General features: G+C 39.9%; 1 long non-coding RNA gene across 1 annotated transcript; it reads right to left on the bottom strand.

Moving 5' to 3' along the window:
* Positions 1 to 2573: 2573 nt before the first annotated feature.
* Positions 2574 to 18155, bottom strand: LOC111528430. Its single transcript, XR_002726979.2, has 5 exons — positions 17927 to 18155; positions 13807 to 13931; positions 11133 to 11135; positions 4327 to 4411; positions 2574 to 2595 (listed from the first exon to the last, which is right to left on the bottom strand). It is a non-coding gene; the product is annotated as an uncharacterized LOC111528430 (long non-coding RNA).
* Positions 18156 to 19383: the final 1228 nt, after the last annotated feature.

Raw genomic sequence — 19383 nt, 5'->3', positions numbered from 1 at the left:
TGTCTACCCAGAAATAGAAATAGTCATTTTATCAGAAATAATACAATTGTTTGTGGATATTTATTTATTTATTAATGTTAGAGTCTCGTGCTGTCTGTTGCCCAGGCTGGTGTGCAATGGCACAATCTCAGCTCACTGAAACCTCTGCTTCCCGGGTTCAAGGGATTCTCCTGCCTCAGCCTCCCAAGTAGCTGGGATTAGAGGCATGTGCCACCATGCCACAATAATTGTGTGTGTGTGTGTGTGTGTTTAGTAGAGACGGGATTTTGCCATGTTGCCCAGGCTGGTCTCGAACTCCTGAGCTCTGGTAATCTGCCCATCAAGGCCTCCCAAAGTGCTGGGATCACAGGCATGAGCCACTGTACTCAGCCAGTTTGTGGATCTTCAGAGTAGAAGAAAACTGTGAGTAGTGGTTAGCAAGGACCCCTTATGTATTAACACAAATATTAAATATAAATATGCACATAAACATGTCTTCCTAAACATCCAAGGCTACTAGGTACTTATGTTCTTTCCCACTGTCTGATTACACTGAGGGTTGGGACCTGATGTCCTGTGGCAGCAAAGTCGAAAGCAGTGCAGCTTTGGTCTCCTACTAAACCAGCTACTTCTCTACTGAGGGCTTCACCATAATTCCCCCAGCACTAAACAGTGCCAGGGCCCAGAAACCACTTTCTTCCTCCTCCTGTGGACAAAGCCACAGAGAGCAAGTGGGTCAGAAACACAGTGAAAGTAATTTCTTTCGCCCACAGCTGGTGCACGCTGGCTGAGTATCTGTACACGAGTTTTGTATCGACATGCAGCACAGCTGGGCTCTGGGCCCCTTCCGAAGTGACAGTCTTGGTGATCTCACTGCCTTCACTCATCAGCTCTGTTCATGCTGCAAGGTCAGTAGCCTCATGCTCCCTGGAATTAGACATTCTGCCCTAGCCTCTTCTTGTTTTATATATGCCTCAGACATGTTCTGCACCATCTCCAAAACTGTAAACTCATTTTAAGGCAGACTTCTACTAGAGCCACTGGAATTATATTCTCATTAAATGAATGCTGAATACATAGCTACAGCCCCTTCAGAAGCCTTAGATCTATGATCTTATCTTGTTCCCGTGATACGGAAAACTCGAGGGACCACAATCAGAGGATGATTTGTAGTGGTTTACCCTCTCTGATTTCAGTTTCTGTCTCTGTTAGATGGAGGAGGTTGAACTGGATACTTCCCAGGTCCTTCCTGAGCTATTATCCTAGTTACTATGCCCAGAGGCATTCTGGAATGATTTGGGTTCCTGTGACGAGAGGCCAGAGAGCCAAGAGCATATTTTTCCAATAGGTTAAAGAAATTCTATATAGTAGATGTATTTCTGTATACATCCATACAGCACTTACCATGGACCGATGTTCCAAATACCTAACAAAATTTAACTTATATATATATTTTTATTTGCAGATGCCGAAGATACAAGGGATGAAAGTAAAAGCCAAAAATCATATCCAGCTGGTTCTGTTTCACCTAAATGGTCTTTTAAGGGGTTCACATTTGAATGACACTGGATAAAATCCAGCCCTCCAGTGAAGACCATTCCCCACCACCTAGTAATCATTTCCTGCCTGGTTCCTGTGTGTGTCTGTGATGAGAAAGTATCTGCTGGGCACCTGGAAGGGAGTAGTGTAGGAGGATCTGACACAGTTTCTTACTAATAACTGAAGTATTTTCTTATTTTGCTTAGTGATATGGGAAATGAAACAAGGAGAATAAGGGATGGTGCTGTGGACAGTAACCAGGTCCAGAGACCAGGCTGAGACCAGCGAGGGAGACCAGAGTTTCAATAAAGTATGCTCAGAAGTCATGTGCCTGATCAGTTTCTGTTTTTTACATAATAGAATGGAAACATAAGGGACCACAGCTACAAAAAGAGAAGTTCCAATATCAGCCGCAGAACAGAAGTGAAGTCACTGTGAAGGAAATAGTACAGAGTTTATTCAATGCTATAGAAGCCATTAAGCATGATGACTTTAAGGAAGTCAATATCATTCATGAATGAGGATTTTGACCAGGAGTCAAAATGGCACCCACCAATGAGGAGGTGGAAGACTGCATACCTTCTACCTAATGTATGCATTGAAATGGGATATGTTACAAAGGGGTATAAAAGAGTGCTGATTTGGAAGAATGAACAGGGAGCTAGGATAGTGCCAACCCTTCTTTTGACCCCTGTAGTTCATGGCAAATGGAAGAAAGAACAACCTTCTAATGAAGAGCTGGTATCAGTCACTCGTAACTCAATATAGACTGTAGAGACTGTGCTTCTTCTCTGAAGATATTTGCAAATTACATTTAAGCCCTCTTTAGATCATGAAAGCAGGTAGGTTGTCTGTTGCAAATGGCAGCAAACCTGAAAATGCATCACTTGCACGATTCTGGAGACTCCCTTCCTGTTGGCCTCCAGAGCACTCTGGCCTCGTTTTCTTCACATCCTTGGAGACTTTCCTGCTCACTCTTACTTTGGATAATTCTCTTCATTTTCCCACAGTCAAATGTTGGTCTTTTCCAAAGATTTGCCAAAGCTTTGTTGTCAGTAGCCCAGTACAGGTTTTTGTCTTTGCAGTGCAAAAGAATTTGAAAGTGAGACTACATTGAAAGTATAGAAGCTTTATTGTGGAGCAGAAGCAAGCATACACTCAGGAGAAGAGTGTGTGTGTGCACTCAAAAGAATGAGCTGTGCACAACACGGTCAGGGCTCAGACACTATATGGGTAAGCATAATTAAGTCACAGAGTATTCTATAATAAGGGGAAGGATTTTCTGGGAAATGGGTAGGCAATTTCCAGAATCGGGGGGTGCCACCATTTTCTTGACTAAATGTGGCCAATCTGGTCATGGCATTAGGTGCATGATAAAAGTGAGAGGCTTCCCCATGGAAGTTTAATGGTAATAGTGTCATACATTTTCCGATAAAAGAGTCAGCAGTAGATCAAGATTTTGGCCATTTTGAATTTAATCAGTTGTGGTCAGTTGCATCTTCGCTACAATCTTATTTGTGCCTAAAGCAGGATGATAGCAATCTCTCTACTTGTTACAACCTGTTGTAATAGTTCCTTTCTACTAGAGGGCAGGTCCTTGTGCTAACCTGTTTGGCCCAGTTTGTTTTGCTTTTAGCCACCTGCAAGTAATCATGCTCGTTCCCCCTCTAACTGCTTGCCACAGCTTTCTCTTCCTACTCCAGCCTGGGTGGTATCATCTATTCCTGTGGCTTCACCCACGTGCCAATGACATCCAGAGGCATCTATGATCCATAGTTCTCCAGACCCATGTGTCCAGCATCACCATGTAAATTCTTAATTTTGTATTACTTTTTTCTGGAGGATACATCCCCAAAGTTATAGAAACTTCTGAGCCTATAAAACCTGAATCGGTTCTTTCTCTCCTTAGTGCTCGTCTCCCTCCTATGCAGCAAATCACCCCTTCCTATTAATCTTGTTCCCCAAATCTCTCTCAAATACAAGAGGAATTCATCCCTGTGGCTACTGCTCTATGTCAGGCTCTCGTAATTCCTCCTAGAGTTGCTGCTAAAAGCCCAAAACCTGAGTCTCCATACCTCATCCTGTCCCCTTCAATTCCATTCTCCACATCAAAGGTACTGTGAGTTTTCTGAAATTGAAATCTACCCATATCATTCCTCTAATAAAAATTATTTAATCCCTTTAGTCTTCAATATTGAATTTAATGCCTTGGTATAAAATACAAGGCCTTTGATGATCCAGGCATCGTCCATCTCTTGCTGCTCTAGACACACCAGAAAACCTCAATTGCTTGTAGTTCTATAAACATACCATGCCCTCTCACACCTCCAGGCAGTGCTTATGCTGGCCTTGCCTGGTGCATCCTCACCCTCCCTGAACTGAACATGCCATCTTCCAAGTCCTGTGGCCCTACTCATCTTTCAGTGACTCAGCTCAGACACCAAACCCTTCAGAAAACTTACCTCACTTCCCCATCTCCTAACACAAGCACCCTCTATCTGAAAGTATGTGCATTTTCTTAACCCTTATTATTTCTTGAACATGTTTTAACAGCATTTACGCCATTCTGTGTAATTGTCTGCTTACCTGTCCACTCCCCCATAGCACTGTGATCTTCTGGGAAGCGGCCTTTTTCGTTTGTGCGTCTTCAGCACCTGACAAACTTTGGGAGGCAGTTTGGAACTTTACAAATGTCAATGGAATGGACTAAAGGGAAACAAACGTATGGAGAAAGACGCAAGCCACACGGTGTCTCTTCAAACTTTTTGCTTAATTCAGCTTTTTTATAAATACAAGGAAAACTCTTACCTGTTGTAACAGTGTCTGGAGGGATTCAATGCTTAGTGGATGGCAGAGAACATTCTAGTAGTTATCCCGGATCTAGCATTGTAGTCTGCCCTAGGACCAAAAGTGGCATTAGTACATATATCTTCCTACATGGTCAAAGACCCTACTTTAGCAAGGATGAAATTCAACACAACAATTTCCTCTTACAAAGTACAAACATGGAGTCTGTTCAGGCCAGTTTTCTGGAAAATCACCTCTTTTCAGGAAAGAAAGGAGAAAAAGAGGAGTAACCAGCCAGATTGAGTACTATAATATCATATTAGGTACTGGCTATTGAGGACTTGAAATGCTAGCCATCCGAATGCAAAATATTTCATTAATAATTATATTATTGATTACATGTTGAATTTTTCATATTTTTGATATATTGGGTTAAAGGAAATACTTTATTAAAAGTTATTTCACCTTTTATGTTACTTATTTCAATGTTGCTTTATAAAACTTTAAAAATACATATGTAGCTCCCAATATATTTCTGTGGAATAGTGCTGATTTAAGAGCTAGAAAACATACTTTTGCTACTATGCTATTTCTCTCTTTGGTAGCAAAGCTTTGGAGTTTATGACAATGCATTCTTCTTCTTTCAAAGAAGCCTTATTCTGTGCACTTTTCCAATTGATCTCAATCAAAATGTACTCATTCAAAACAGTGCCATCTACTGAGAGAAAACAGTAATAGCTTTGAAAATAACCGCTATTTGAGTCTGGGCATGGGAATTTCTCTCCTGCTCATATTTACAATTAAACAAAAATACAGCAATCCCAGAGTAAGATCACTGTATCAGTTGCCACATTTCAACCTCTGATGGTTGCATACATGTGTCTGCCTTCTTTTTATGTCTCTTTATTTTAAATAGCACAGGACAGCAAAAGGCATGGCCAGTCCCCAGCTCAGACCACCTGGGCAGGCTGCATGACTGGTTGACGATGAAGGGAGAGATGGCGGTCCCAAGCATTTTCTGTAGAGGTGCTATTTCTTAGTTGTGCATTCTCTGTCCTGAGCAGATCCTCCTTTGGGGCATTATAGTGCTTGGAGCCTGCCTCTCTGGCTTAAGATAATTTTTAATGCTTCCAAGTCTCCAAATCAATTTTTATTCTTGAACACATTCTAAACATCTTTAACCTTAACTGCAGTTTCTTAATGACCCCTTTGGAGCCTTTTCCTATAGCACAGTAGCGGCATCTGCCCTGGAGGGCAGGGGGACAGAGGAATAGGGAGCAAGGTGGTCCTTTGATAGAGATATTTTGAGACTACCCACCTTCCTCCTTGAGCACTTTCAAAACAATACTCAAAACAGAAAAGACTCTACATCACTCTTCAGAAATGTATTTTCAGAAATTGCATCAGCTTTTAATTTTTCAGTAGCAAAAACACTTTCCATTGACAACATTCCATATCTTAAAAGAGACTTACTAGTTAAGAACAACCAGATTGGTCTTATTAATAAAAAATTAATGCTAGCCAGCTTGGTTAATTATATATGGATACCTGTGTGTGTGTTTATATGTGTGCAAACATGGCTGTGCATACACACACACACACACTCCTTTCCACTCCCATCAACATGAAGCATTTCATTCTGTGAAATGGGATTACAGATGATTTTGCTAATTCCCATCTTTATAATTTTCTGCATTTCTAAATTTTCCACAATTAACATGGTTAACGTGTATTACATTTGCAATTTTTAAAAATCAAAAAATAAAGTAGAAGAAAGAAAGAAAAAACAGAAGGAAGAAATAGGGAGAGAAGGATGAGAGAGAAGTGGAGCACAGACAGAGAGGGGAACGGATAGAAAGAGGGAAGGAGGAAGAGAGAGAGAGCACACTCAGTGAACTGCTAGCTCAAGCCTACACTAGTCAGAATGGGAAGTCAGTCAACCTGAAAGCCCTTCTCTCAGACAGCTTAGAGGAAGCATTTAGGAAAATTCTGTAATGCACTTACATGCCATGCATCTGCTCTCTTACATCACCACTAAAGACATTCTCCCCAGAAGGAATGGGTAGTAGTGTATGCAGAAAAGATTATTATTTTTCTTTATATTCATTCAAAACAAAGGCTGTTTAGTTGCTTCTTCTTTTGCCAAACATAAGGTCTACCCGGAAGCTCTTTTTTTGGCATTGATTTTAATGCTGCTTCTCCAGCTCAGCCTTTGGATACTCAAAGGTAATAATTTTTTTAAAAGACAACCACAAAATTAATATCCGAGCTCTGCATGGTTTCCTCCTAGAAGGAGGCATACAGGGATGGTTGTATGGTCGGTGAAAATCAATACTTTCAAGAACAATATTGACCTGCTAACAAGTGAACAGCATTTCTAGGAGAAAGCAGGGTGCTCTCAAAATTCAAGCTGCATGCATGTGTTTCAGGTTTTTAAAAATGCACTTAATGTTAGAATCCTTACCATGCACCACGAATTGCTGCCTCTGGACTAGCTACATCAATATGAAGGACAAATTTACACCCCAAGGAATGGCCAGTGACAGTCTCTCCAAACCCAGGATCAGACCTGTGGAATGAGCACCAATTTATGCTGATTGATGGCCTTTTGTCACTCTGTCTTAGAGGCTGTGACCATTTGAAACTTCAAAATGGATGAAGTCAAACAGAACAGGTGCTCCTGTTCAATGAAGCAGAGAGACAGGACCAAGAAGCCAACCATTCTGTCAAAAAAGAAAATGTTCTGCCCAGAATAATCCGTCAGGGTTTCAAACCTTCTGACACTTTTCATACCCAATGCACACAAAAATATCTATATGAATGCAGACAAAACAACTGACTGTATTTCTTTTATATTGGTACATAAAACTTTTAAAAATAAATAATCCATGCAATGTTTTAACTCAGTAAGTACACTTGCAGGTGATTATACTTCGAAGTATTTATTATAAATGCATAGAATTTTTTTCTAAAATTAAGGGGCTTGAAAGACTACTATTTACAATTTTTTAAATAGGAAATTGGTTATAAATTATGACTAGTTAAAATAATGCAACAACATGAAATCACTACAGATTACATTGTAGATTATTTAAAATATATACAAATAGTATATTAATTAGAAAAAAATCCAAATTGTTATCAATGTTATATCACATATATGTATCGATATATGTAATATAGATTTCATAACATATAGACATAGAAATATATATAAACTATATGTACATCAAGAAAAAAAGCACTGACATAATACATACAAAAATGTTAATAATGAACATCCCAATAGTGGAATTACAGATGAGGTTTTAGTTTTCCTATATATCTAGATTACCCCAAATTTCCAAGTTAACACATAATGTTTATATGTGTAAAAACGTTCGTAATTATATAGTCTGTTAATTTCTGTTTCAGTATATACTTCTATTTATTGAAGATCAGTATCCCTGCTAAGGTCTAAGAAATACCATATGTAAACATATCTCTTATTATAACAATATTTTCCATACCAAGGGTGGTCTGACCACCAAAGGGTTGTGGACTCATGCCCTTGTATAAATAAAATATTAACAGAGCTCTACTTGGGGTTACAAAGCCGGTAAGGAAGGACACCTGTAATACTTGAACAGTATCAAAGAGTTTATGAACATTACAATGCTCAAATAGATTTATACTATCAGTTACCATAAACAAGCAAATACCTCTTAACCACAATTTTATTAAAGATGAAAATTGGATACTTCCGGGAATATGCTTTCCAAAAGGCATGAATTTAAAGAGATAGAAAAAAGAAGTAATTTAAGCATGGAGTTGGAAATTCCCTCAACACATGTGTCTTTACCCCTTTATCCCAGTGGGCATGGCAGAAACAGAAATGCATAAAAATGCCTAGATTAATGTTTTCTCGATACAGTGGGGATGGGGGGAATTGGAAAGTTTACAGCTGTGGGAGCAATGCCTACCTTCAGTTATGTCCAGGGAGCAATAAGATTTTCCTTGGTCAAAAAGTAACTTGACAAGTCTTAGACAAATTCCAAATAAAGTTTCATTTCTTGTTTCACTGATGAGAATTACAATGTATGAGCCTCTGAAATGTAAACTCGGGACATTGTACATTGACTCTGATTTTTTAATGTATTGCTGGTTATTCTCCATTTGCATAGTTCTGTTCTAGATCATTTGCCAATCTTGTCTACCTTTCTGTATTTCCTGGGAGGCTGATCTACACAAAGGATATCACCAGGGCTCCCTTGCTGGTTGATTTCCAATTGGTTTCAGCCAGCGAGCGATCACCAAAAGACCAGAAGACAGCAGACAGAGAGTAGGGCATTATTTCCTGCTTCCTCCTGTACCATGCCCCTGGTAGCAGCCATGACCTTTCACAACTGCAGCTGCCTTCAGGTGGCCCTTCTTCCATGACTTCAGATCCCACAGCAGTTCCTCACACCCCTCTGCTTTAGGGTTGTCAATCGCTTATTCGCCTATGAGTCTCTAGGTGTCTAATCACCGCTCCAGGGAATGGACGATCTTGTTAATTAATACACCTAAATATTATTTATTATTATATACATGTATGTATACATATTTTAATATAGTATATATATTACTTATATATGATATTAATATATAAATCATGTAATGTATATTCTTATATAAATGGGAAAAGAATTATGGAACATTCTCAAGGAAGACACTGTACATATATATGTGTGTGTGTGTGTGTGTATGCATAGGGAGAAAGAACGAGAAACATGGATGTACTACCTCAAACATTTGGGATTTGTTGTTTAGCTCACATAGCTGGGAGTAGCTCTAATGGTTTGGTTGTTTGATTAGTTGAAGCCTGCATCTACGGTGGCCTGTAAGCAGAGTTGAGAGGGAAGCTTCCTTAGCATATGGTAAATAAAGGAAACTGAGTAGATGGACGTGGGAGAGTGGACCTCTCACGTGCAACACACTTAGCTACCTCCTAACCTGACCCCATAGCAAAGCAAAGAGAAACAGATTGGCGAGAGTCTTCCCAGTGTCTTTGAAGAGCTCTCAGTGACTATTCTACGTAGCCTTCAAATGATGATGAGAGATTGTGCCATTGATCTGGCTGTTCTGATTTCAATAGAAATGATGCTATTTCAGGGTGGCAGGGACCCAGTGGTGAGGCTTAATTATCAGAGACAAAGTTGGTCCAATTTCTGTGATAGACCACAGAGATGCAGTAGCAATCGGAGGGTACTGACACTTAGAAATCTGTGGAGTAGCCGGGCGCGGTGGCTCAAGCCTGTAATCCCAGCACTTTGGGAGGCCGAGACGGGCGGATCACGAGGTCAGGAGATCGAGACCATCCTGGCTAACACGGTGAAACCCCGTCTCTACTAAAAAAAATACAAAAAACTAGCCGGGCGTGGTGGCGGGCGCCTGTAGTCCCAGCTACTCGGCAGGCTGAGGCAGGAGAATGGCGTAAACCCGGGAGGCGGAGCTTGCAGTGAGCTGAGATCAGGCCACTGCACCCCAGCCTGGGCGACAGAGCGAGACTCTGTCTCAAAAAAAAAAAGAAATCTGTGGAGTTTTATTACTGGCTTCCTATGAATAAAATAGATGGGTGGCCAAAAATGATATGACTTGATTAATATAATCCAGAAATCACTATCTCTGATGAAAAAAAAATATAACTTCATGGAGGTGCTGGTATAAATCCATAGCCAGATACCACACCTAAGCCAGTTTACAGATCCTGAGCCCCTTGAGTGAGGAAAGAGTCAGGGAACTATTGGGAGAGTATCCTGAAACTTGGCCTCAAGTATATGCTGTAAATATCCCCAGTTCTTTCCCAGAGTAACCTGCAGCTATTTAAAGACTGACTATGTGAATGAGAGATGCCCAGATCTTCAGGGGGTTCTTAGGTGTTAGCTCTGAATTGACACTAATCCTGAGAATACAATGGTTGAATGGTTACAGTGGGGATTTATGGAAAGAAACTCAATAAACAGTCTATCTAAATTTGTCTCACAGTGGCCCTGTAGACTGCCAGATCTGTTTTATGGTATGTCCACAAAATATGCATAAATGCCTTTAGAACTGGCATTACTCCCATGTTGATCCCCTGCACTCTGGAGTAAAGACTGCCATGGTAGAAAGGGCCAAGTGGAGCCGTTGGACCTGCCTGCTCCACCTCAACAAACTGGTAAATCAAAAGCAATACTCTACTTCTGGGAGAAATAGCATAGCTTAGTGATACCATAAAAGACTTTTAAAATGCAAGAATGGTGAATCCGAATGACACTTTAAGAATAGCTGTGATGGCCGGGTGCGGTGGCTCACGCCTGTAGTCCCTACACTTTGGGAGGCTGATGTGGGCGGATCACCTGAGATCGGGAGTTCAAGACCAGCCCGACCAACATGGAAAAACCCCATTTCTACTAAAAATACAAAATTAGCCAGACATCATGGCACATGCCTGTAATCCCAACTCCTTGGGAGGCTGAGACAGGAGAATCGCTTGAACCCAGGAGGCGGAGGTTGCAGTGAGCCGAGACCGTGCCATTGTACTCCAACCCGGGTGACAGAGCAAGACTCAGTCTCAAAAAAAAAAAAAAAAAAAATAGCTGTGAGTTGTTATAAATTTAATCAAGCTGTGATTTAAATGTCATGTATTTATTGAAGAGACCAACACAACCCCTAGCACTTGGTATGCTAATATTTACTAGGAATACACTTTTCCCCCAACTCCATTAGTCAGTACAAGTAGAAGCAGTTTGCCTTCCTCTGGCAGAGATGGTAGTACATCCTTTTTGGCTAACTAGTCATTGGCTATGACAACTGTCCTCCTTTACCTTCTATAGTTGGCAGACGTTGATCATCTGATCCAGTATGGTGAGTAAATTATACAGATAGCAACAGGAAATACCAAATAGCTCAGTTATCTTGTTGTAAGAGTGAGAAAAAATAACACATGATAATTCAAAGGCATAACTCATTAGCGAAGTTTCTAGAGATCAGCAGTCTTGGTTAAGCAGATTATAACTTCTAAAGTGAAAGAGTTGCTGCACTTAGCACTGACTATGAGAAATGGACATTTGGATAGATTTATAGTTGAACTCCACAGGAATAGAGATGACAGCTATTATCAGGAGTATAGCTTGTGCAACTATCCTGAGACAGAAAAGAACTTGACTTGTACTAAGAATGGAGGAAAAAAACAGGGTGACCATAGCGTAGGTAGCAGAAAGGAAGGTGAGTATGTGATGGAGTTGAAGGGTTAGGATAAACCTGGATCCCAGGCCTCACAGGCCGCAGTAAAGACTTTTAATTTGATTCTAAGTGCAACTGCAGAGTTCTAAGCTGGGAGTGGGAGTAAGTGGGTCTGATGCAATTTGATTTGTGTTTGTAAACAGTGAGTCTAGCTACAAAGAGAAGGATGGAAGGAAAAGATTAGGAAGATTAGAGGCACTAATATGACAGAGGAAACAAAGTACATAATAGTAGACTTGGTGTGTTGCCTTATTTATTGGTAAATTGTATAGGTGTGCTGCTATCATTAGCTAAAGTCTGAAGATAAGATATACTTACAGTAGGAAGTGTCAGCAATAATGGATGTAACTAACCTTGCATTTCTAATTTATTAGAATGGCATCTTGTCAGAACTAACCAACTGTCACTAATTTTACCATGAGATGGCTGACACGGAACTCATACCAAGAGTGTAAGGGTTAATTTGACCACTTTCTTATCTTTTGCTTGTGCTTGAATTACCAGTATTCAACTATGTTTTGCTTGTTTGTTTTTGCAGGATTTTTTAAGTTGTTGTCTACTTTTTTAGGTTAGTTTAGGTAAAGTTGGTTACTATAACTCACAAATCCATTTGACTAGTTCCAAAAAATCTTCCATACGTCACTATTCACCAAAAGCAAATGGTATGACAGCTACGACAGCCCTACCAACATATCAGCCATGAGGAGGAATGCCAGCATTAAAGATAATAATGGCTAAGTTAGTTTTGCTTAAACCAAAAGAAATGGAAATGAAAATTTCAGTATATTCTTCCTCCAACTCTATGAATCTTCCATTCCCTGAAGTGGTCACACCTTGCTTTTGAGAAGACTGACTGAAACCAGAGGGATATTCAGTGGTAGGCAGTTAAGGAGAGTTTAGAATATTGAGCAGAGATGGGTTCCATTTCCAGACCTCCTGGGAAAAACCCAGGAGCACTGGATAAACTAAGTAATAAACTCCATCAATTATCCTAAATCTTCCCCAATTCCTCAAAGTTTAGGGGATAAAATCAAGAGCCTGCTCTCCATCTTTTTTTTTTGTACCAGGTGGCAACATAAATCCACCTAAACCAAAACACGTAGTAAGATGCTCAGTTCACAATTATTTGGGCCTCACAGCAGCATTTGAGGGAGAAAGGGACACAATCCTACTTTCTCAGAGTTATCCAGCTAATGGGAAGGTGGATTATTAGCTGGGCTTGAGAAGTTGTAAAGTAAAACACTAGAAAGCTAAATTTAAGTGAATAAACATTCTCCCACACTCAGTCTTTGTATTCAAAGACAGAGACACTAGATAACCTACACTCTGAGGCAATCAGTTGCTGATAGCAAACAGTAGTTGCCATTTTTGAGTGCCTCTTTGGTAACAAATCATGGGCTCTACACCTTAGGTGTACAGACTAATTCTCACTACACCTCTGCAAGTCATATTCATCTCACTTTCTGCAGAAAGAGGGTTGAAGTGAAATGGTCTAAGGTCATTATTTTGTCCAAAACATATTTGTGAATGTCTACTAGTTGACAGTACTTACTCACTTACTTATTATTTTAAAAGGTAATATCAAGTGTATCTGTTGGCAACCATTATAAATCCAAGCAGAGATTGATTTAATGAGCAACCTGCCATCACACAGGAATAAACAGCAGAGAGTCAAACTGGAACTGAGCTTTCTATTCCCTCTGGACCATTAGTCGCACATTCTACAACACAATTATTGATGGAATCAGAAGTTTTGTATTATCTTTCTTAGCACAGTCTCAGTATTCAGCCACATTCTCTATTTCTTCACTTGAAAAGGCCAGAACATTAGAAGACTAGATGGTTCTTGGACAAATGTTGTGAAAATCACCACACACTGGAGCCAAAGGCAAGACACAGAAAAACACAAGACACCAAAAGTGTGTGTGAGGCACTGTGAAAGACAGTGCAGAGATTGCAAATGGCCCACACAGACCAGCCTTCCACTTGCTGGCCCTATGACCTTAACAAGGCTTCTCCTCTTTCTCAGCCTTGTTTTCTCATATAGAGGAAATAATCACACATAATTTAGCAGTGACATCAGGTTTAAAGAAATGAAAAAACAGCAGCATACAGAGGTCAAGAGAGTGCTCTAGAGACAAACATCTTGGACTTCTATCCTGAGCACTGCTCCCTACCCCTCTGATCCTGGGTTACTTAATCTTATCCTTCTGTTTAAGTTCCTTCATCTATAAAATAGGCAATGGCATTACTCACCTTTAAGGTTCCATTGAGGATTACATGAGTAGACACATGAAAACTCTTACTGCAGTGCCTACCACATTGCTAACATTCAGTAAATGTCAGCTGTGATGATGTTAATGATGATGATGATGAAGATTCTGAGAAAGAGCAAGAATAATGATTACCATGTGTGAAATGGTTAGAAGCCTGACAATATATGTAATTTTTCCCATAATCAATGATCCATATCCAAAATCCCTCCTTAAGATTGAAACTCCAATTTAAGCCTTAAAATTGCCAATTTTAATTTGGCCCAATTACCCCAAATTGTGAAGATAATCCTATAGAAGACTAGCAATGTTTTCCAACGACTATCAATGCCCTAAACCAGCTCATCTCAAACTTTTTATAAAATAATCAAACTATTTTATTCTTTTGTTGTGAGAGTGTTAGAAACTCAATGCTTTGGCTATAAAGTTTCATACAAAATAATCAAAACACTCCAGGAGCTACAATATCACCAGACACTTTTATAGAGTTTGATGATGAGTGAGAAAGATCTGTCCAGAAAGACCTATGAAAAATCATTATTATTTTACACTCAACAGCTTTCATGCACCACCTACAGATGCTCAGGGAGAAGGAAGTAACAGCTCTATGTAACATGATTTAAGCATTCCAGAGACTGTTGGCTTTGCCATGAAACATCAATTTCTTGGCACTCTCACATTACTTTTTCATATTGTCATATCTTTGGAGAAAAATAATAAAATAGTTGGACCAAACAATAATATTTCTCAAACAAATACACTTTCTGCCTTCTCTGGTGTATTTATGTTTACATGCTTGGAAGAGCCAATAGTCATTACTACATCCAGCCAATTTTATTGAAACTGGAAATGTACTTGTATCTTTGCAATAAATCACAGAAGAGAGCTGTTCTCTTAGTAGTGAGACCTAAAGATGGTAAAATAAATAGATAACTTGTCTTCTGTGGGAAAACAAAAGTGTGTGTATGTGTGTGTCTTGGATACTACCAAAAGATCTCTACTTTTTCTTCTTTTTGTGTGTATATTCAGGCTTCCTTACATTTCTATCTCGATATGCAGAAATATATATTAATAGGTTGGAAAAATGATAAGTGTAAACACAACAAAGAGTAGTAGTACTTTTCAAATATGCTTATGCATCAAAATTACCTGGAGCTTGTTTTCACACAGATTCCTGTGCCTGACCCCAACAGTTTCTCCTTCAACAGCCCTAAGATAAAACTGAGACCTTGTATTTCTAATCAGTTCCCATCCAGGTGAGGCTGATGCTGCTAGGTCAGGGACCACCATTTGAGAACCAGTGATGGAGAAGAATGGTCCCCAACTTTACTTGGTATCACAGAACAAGTGTTCTGGTCTTCACACTTCTGTGTGACCCAAAGCACAATATTTAATCTCTCCAGATTAGTTTCTCAAAGGTGAAATGAGGAGTTTGCACAAGATGAGCTTCAAGATTTTTTTTCAACACCAGTGAGCCATGAAGGCTAAGCTTTCTCTGTGCCTGGTAGCCTCTGAAAGGTACCAGATTGATTCAGGTGCTGCTCCTCCATCATGCACAGGGATTCTGTCTTTGATTTGGTCTCCATCAATGGTTTGCAAAGGTTGTCAAAAGCAGCAAGGGCAGTTAAATAGATGGCATCCTATTTCTAAAAAGTAAAATGTTTACAACTTGTTAGCTCTTCCTCCCATGCGTAGTAGAGAGAATACACCATCAGATTTGGCTTCAAATGAACATCCTTCATAGTGTCTGTCTTAGTAGGAGAATTGACATAATAATAACAAAAATTAAAATTTATATGTATCAAACACTTACTATATGCCAAACACTATAAGGTCTTTATATATACATTGTCATTTATTATAACCCCGTAGGGCATTCAATATTATTATGTTCAATTTAGGCAGCAAAATGTACTTAGAATAGCCTTTCAATCCACTCGAAGTCACACATGGATCAAGAAGCAAAACTGAGATGTAAAATCAACCTAGTCTGATTTCAGATCGAGGGCCCCTGATCACGGTGAGAGTTTAAATGTTATTGCATTGGGGTGTGTTGAAATGAATGTCTGTGGCAAGTACAATGTTTCAATTTTTTAATGTTACTTTTGTTGAGGATCAAAATATGCCACCCCAACATAAACCACTTTGGCATAAGCGTTATTTTGAACTGGAGGCAAATGAGACCCAACAGATGCATGTGCCTTCCCAGCACAACCCTTATCTGAGTAAAAGCAGAAACTCCTGAGAAATGAGAACTTCCATCAATTCCTTTCACAGAGAAGTTTTCTGGCTATGAAAAGAACAAAACATCCACAGTGAGATGGACCTGTACAAGCAAAGCGTACTCCATGAGTGTCCCCATGTGTTAACCTTCCGCCTCGGAAGGCTAAAGGTCTTGTCACCACTACAAAGGCATTGCTCTTTGCTGAGATGCTACGTAAGCCCAAGTTCTAACCATCCCTTTGTGCTGCTCTTCACTAAGATTCCTCCTTGTACCCTGCACAGGATAATAATCTGAATAATCTGTTTTTCTCCTGTTACACTGTCTTTTGTCAGTCTGATTTGCAGGGCCCCAGCAAATAACCTAAGACTGGTAAAGGAAAAGGACTTCTTTTTCCTCCCTTTCCTGTTCATGATATCTTAGGGACTGATAAGACAAGAAAGAAGTTAAGCCTCCTCCTCAAGCTATCTCCTGGACCACCAGAGCTTCTCCAACACTGTACATTCTTAGCAGGCATGCCGGAGGCTTTCATCCATTCCACGGGCTGCACAAAGTGTTTTCCTAGAATGAGACTCCTACTAACCTTCCCCAGGGGCTCACAGACATGTAAGACTGGCAGACACATCAATGATGAGCTATGATGGAAAGAGTATTGCATCAATAATTTTTCTCTCAAAAAGACCCCCATACCATCTTCCCCATCTCAGTAAACAATAAATGTAAATGTTGTTGCAATGTTTACAATATTTTCTACCTGTTTTATGTATGTTAGCTGATGAAACCATTACAACCACACTGTAAAGAAGTACTATGAGTAATTCCACTTTATAGATGAGAAAACTGATGCATAGAAAAGTAACTTGCCCGAGGTTGCGGGAAGTAAATAACAGAATCAGGAATTAAGCCGGAGCAGTCTGGCTCCAGGCTCATCATGCTAATAGCATGGCTCCCTTTCTAACTGGAAGCTGCATTCCAGATGGGCAGGCCCAAATGCTTGGCTCCTTCTCTTTTTCTTCCACCTTATTCCCGTTCAAATTCAAAACACATCTCACCTTCTCCTCCACTGCCTCCCTGGTCCAGCCACCATTGAACCTCACCTAGATTATAGCGACGGCTTTTCACTGGTGTGAAGCTTCTGCCCTTGAGCCTCCATGGTCTATTCTTACAACAACAAGAGTGACCTGGACCTGGGCTCCAAAACCTGTGATGCTGTATGAACTCAGGGTAAAAGCCAGTTCCTCACAGTGCCTCCCAGTCTTTTCAGGGCCTCCAGGTGTTCATGCCTCACTGCTGGCACATCCAGGGGGCTTGCATGATGACCTTGCATTGCTTACCTCAGCCTCCATACAGCCATAAGGCACAGACTTATCAATGGCACACAATCTTATCAGATCATGTATATGTTCTGCTAAAGCATTGTTAGATACGAATTTATCATAGAGCCCTAGCCATCATTAACAGAAGGCAATAATTTATAAATGATGAACTGACTACACAGTAGGAGGCCATACCCCAGAAGTCATCCCTTGAAGGATAACTGCCTAGAAGAGCTCCACAATCACTAACATCTATGTCTGGTATTTACTGCTATAGACAATTCAAATGGTAGTGAGAGCATAGGCTTTGGGATCAGACTGCCAGGAACTGTATCTTAGCTCTGCCATTTATTGTAACCTTTGCCAAGTTACTTTACCTCTGCCTGCCCTAGTCTAATCATGTGGTAAGATAGCTGTCATGAAAGCCCTGGTCCACAATGTCAAAGTGAGGAACGAATGGGTCAATACATGTAAAGTACTCACAACAGGGTCTAGTGTCTCCTAAAACCTCAAAAACATAAGATATCATTATTAGTATTATTATAGTATTGAGAGAATGTACTCACAGTCCTTAGTAGTCTTGTCTTGAAAATGATATTTCAAGGAAGTTCAAGTAATCAATGTGTACTCTAGTTAATATCACATCCTTGCACATGTGGCTAGAATGAACCGTCTGTAGATTGCGAAGCTGAGAACCAGGCTCTGGAACAAGCCGTCTTCTCTAACATACTGCCACCAAGTGAGGGCCTGAGTGAGTGACAAGCTTGGATTCCTGTAGAACATTTTATCTCTTCTGAAAAAGAAACGGTCATAGAACGAATCCAGTAAAATATTATGAAACTCAATTTTAGTAAGTTTAGTTCCACTTGACAAAACAAATTCTGGGACAAAATTTCCTAGATTATTTCTTCAAATTTCTATATCTTATCACCTGTATGTATCCAGCAATTATATGGAAGTAGCAAATGACCTAAAAAGACTGTCTTGAAGCTAAACCCTGAAATTACATTTACTTTTAATGTTCACAAACCCTGGATCCTGCCCTTTTATTTTATTCTTCTTTCCATCAAATGAGCCTGCCTTAGTCTGTTTGGGTTACTATAACGAAATACCATAGACCGGTGGGTTAGAAATGACAGAAATTTAATTCTCACAGTTCTGTACTGGGAAATCCAAGATCAAGGCAACGACAGAGTCAGTGAGGGCCTCCTTCCTTCACGGACAGCAGCTTTGCCTCTGTAACCTCACATGGCAGAAGGGACTAACTAGTTCTCTAGGGGCTCTTTTATGAGGGCACTTATCTTATTCTTTCAGGCTCTGTTCATAGGACCTACCTAGTCATCTCCCCCTAACCCCTTCTCTTAATACCTTCACCATGGGGGTTAAGACTTCATTCAACATTTGAATTTAAGGAGATACCAACAATCAGACTACAGCAGAGCCTAATGTCTTTACATCAAGGAAGTAAAAGTATTTATTATTTATTTATTCATTTATTTATGAGATGGAGTCTTGCTCTGTCACTTAGGCTGGAGTGCAGTGGCAGGATCTCGGCTCACTGCAACCTCCACATCCTGGGTCAAGCGATTCTTCTGCCTCAGCCTCTGGAGTAGCTGGGACAATAGGTGCACACCACCATGCCAGCTAATTTTTTTTTTTTTTTTTTTTGTATTTTTTAGTAGAGTTGAGGTTTTGCCATGTTGGCCAAGCTGGTCTCAAACCCCTGACATCAGGTCAGGCCTGCCTTGGCCTCCCAAAGTGCTGGGATTATAGGCATGAGTCACCATACCCAGCTAGTAAAAGTATTGTAAATAAAAATTAAAAAGTTTAATGTTTATGTGTCTCTGAAAATAAAATAATAAACAGATAGTGATTCTGAATCTTTGCTGCAGTTTTATTTTACTCTACAGTTGTAACATTATATTATTTATCATAAAAATCAATGGTTTATCATCGTAACCTTTTGTGAATAATAATTTGTTCTTTCTTAAACATTAAGATGAGTTAAACTCTAACCAGATTT

This window comes from Piliocolobus tephrosceles, chromosome 15 (assembly GCF_002776525.5).
Source record: "Piliocolobus tephrosceles isolate RC106 chromosome 15, ASM277652v3, whole genome shotgun sequence".
Lineage (NCBI taxonomy): Eukaryota > Metazoa > Chordata > Mammalia > Primates > Cercopithecidae > Piliocolobus > Piliocolobus tephrosceles.
Note: the sequence above shows the minus strand (reverse complement) of the source record. Positions and strands in the feature narration are given on the sequence as shown.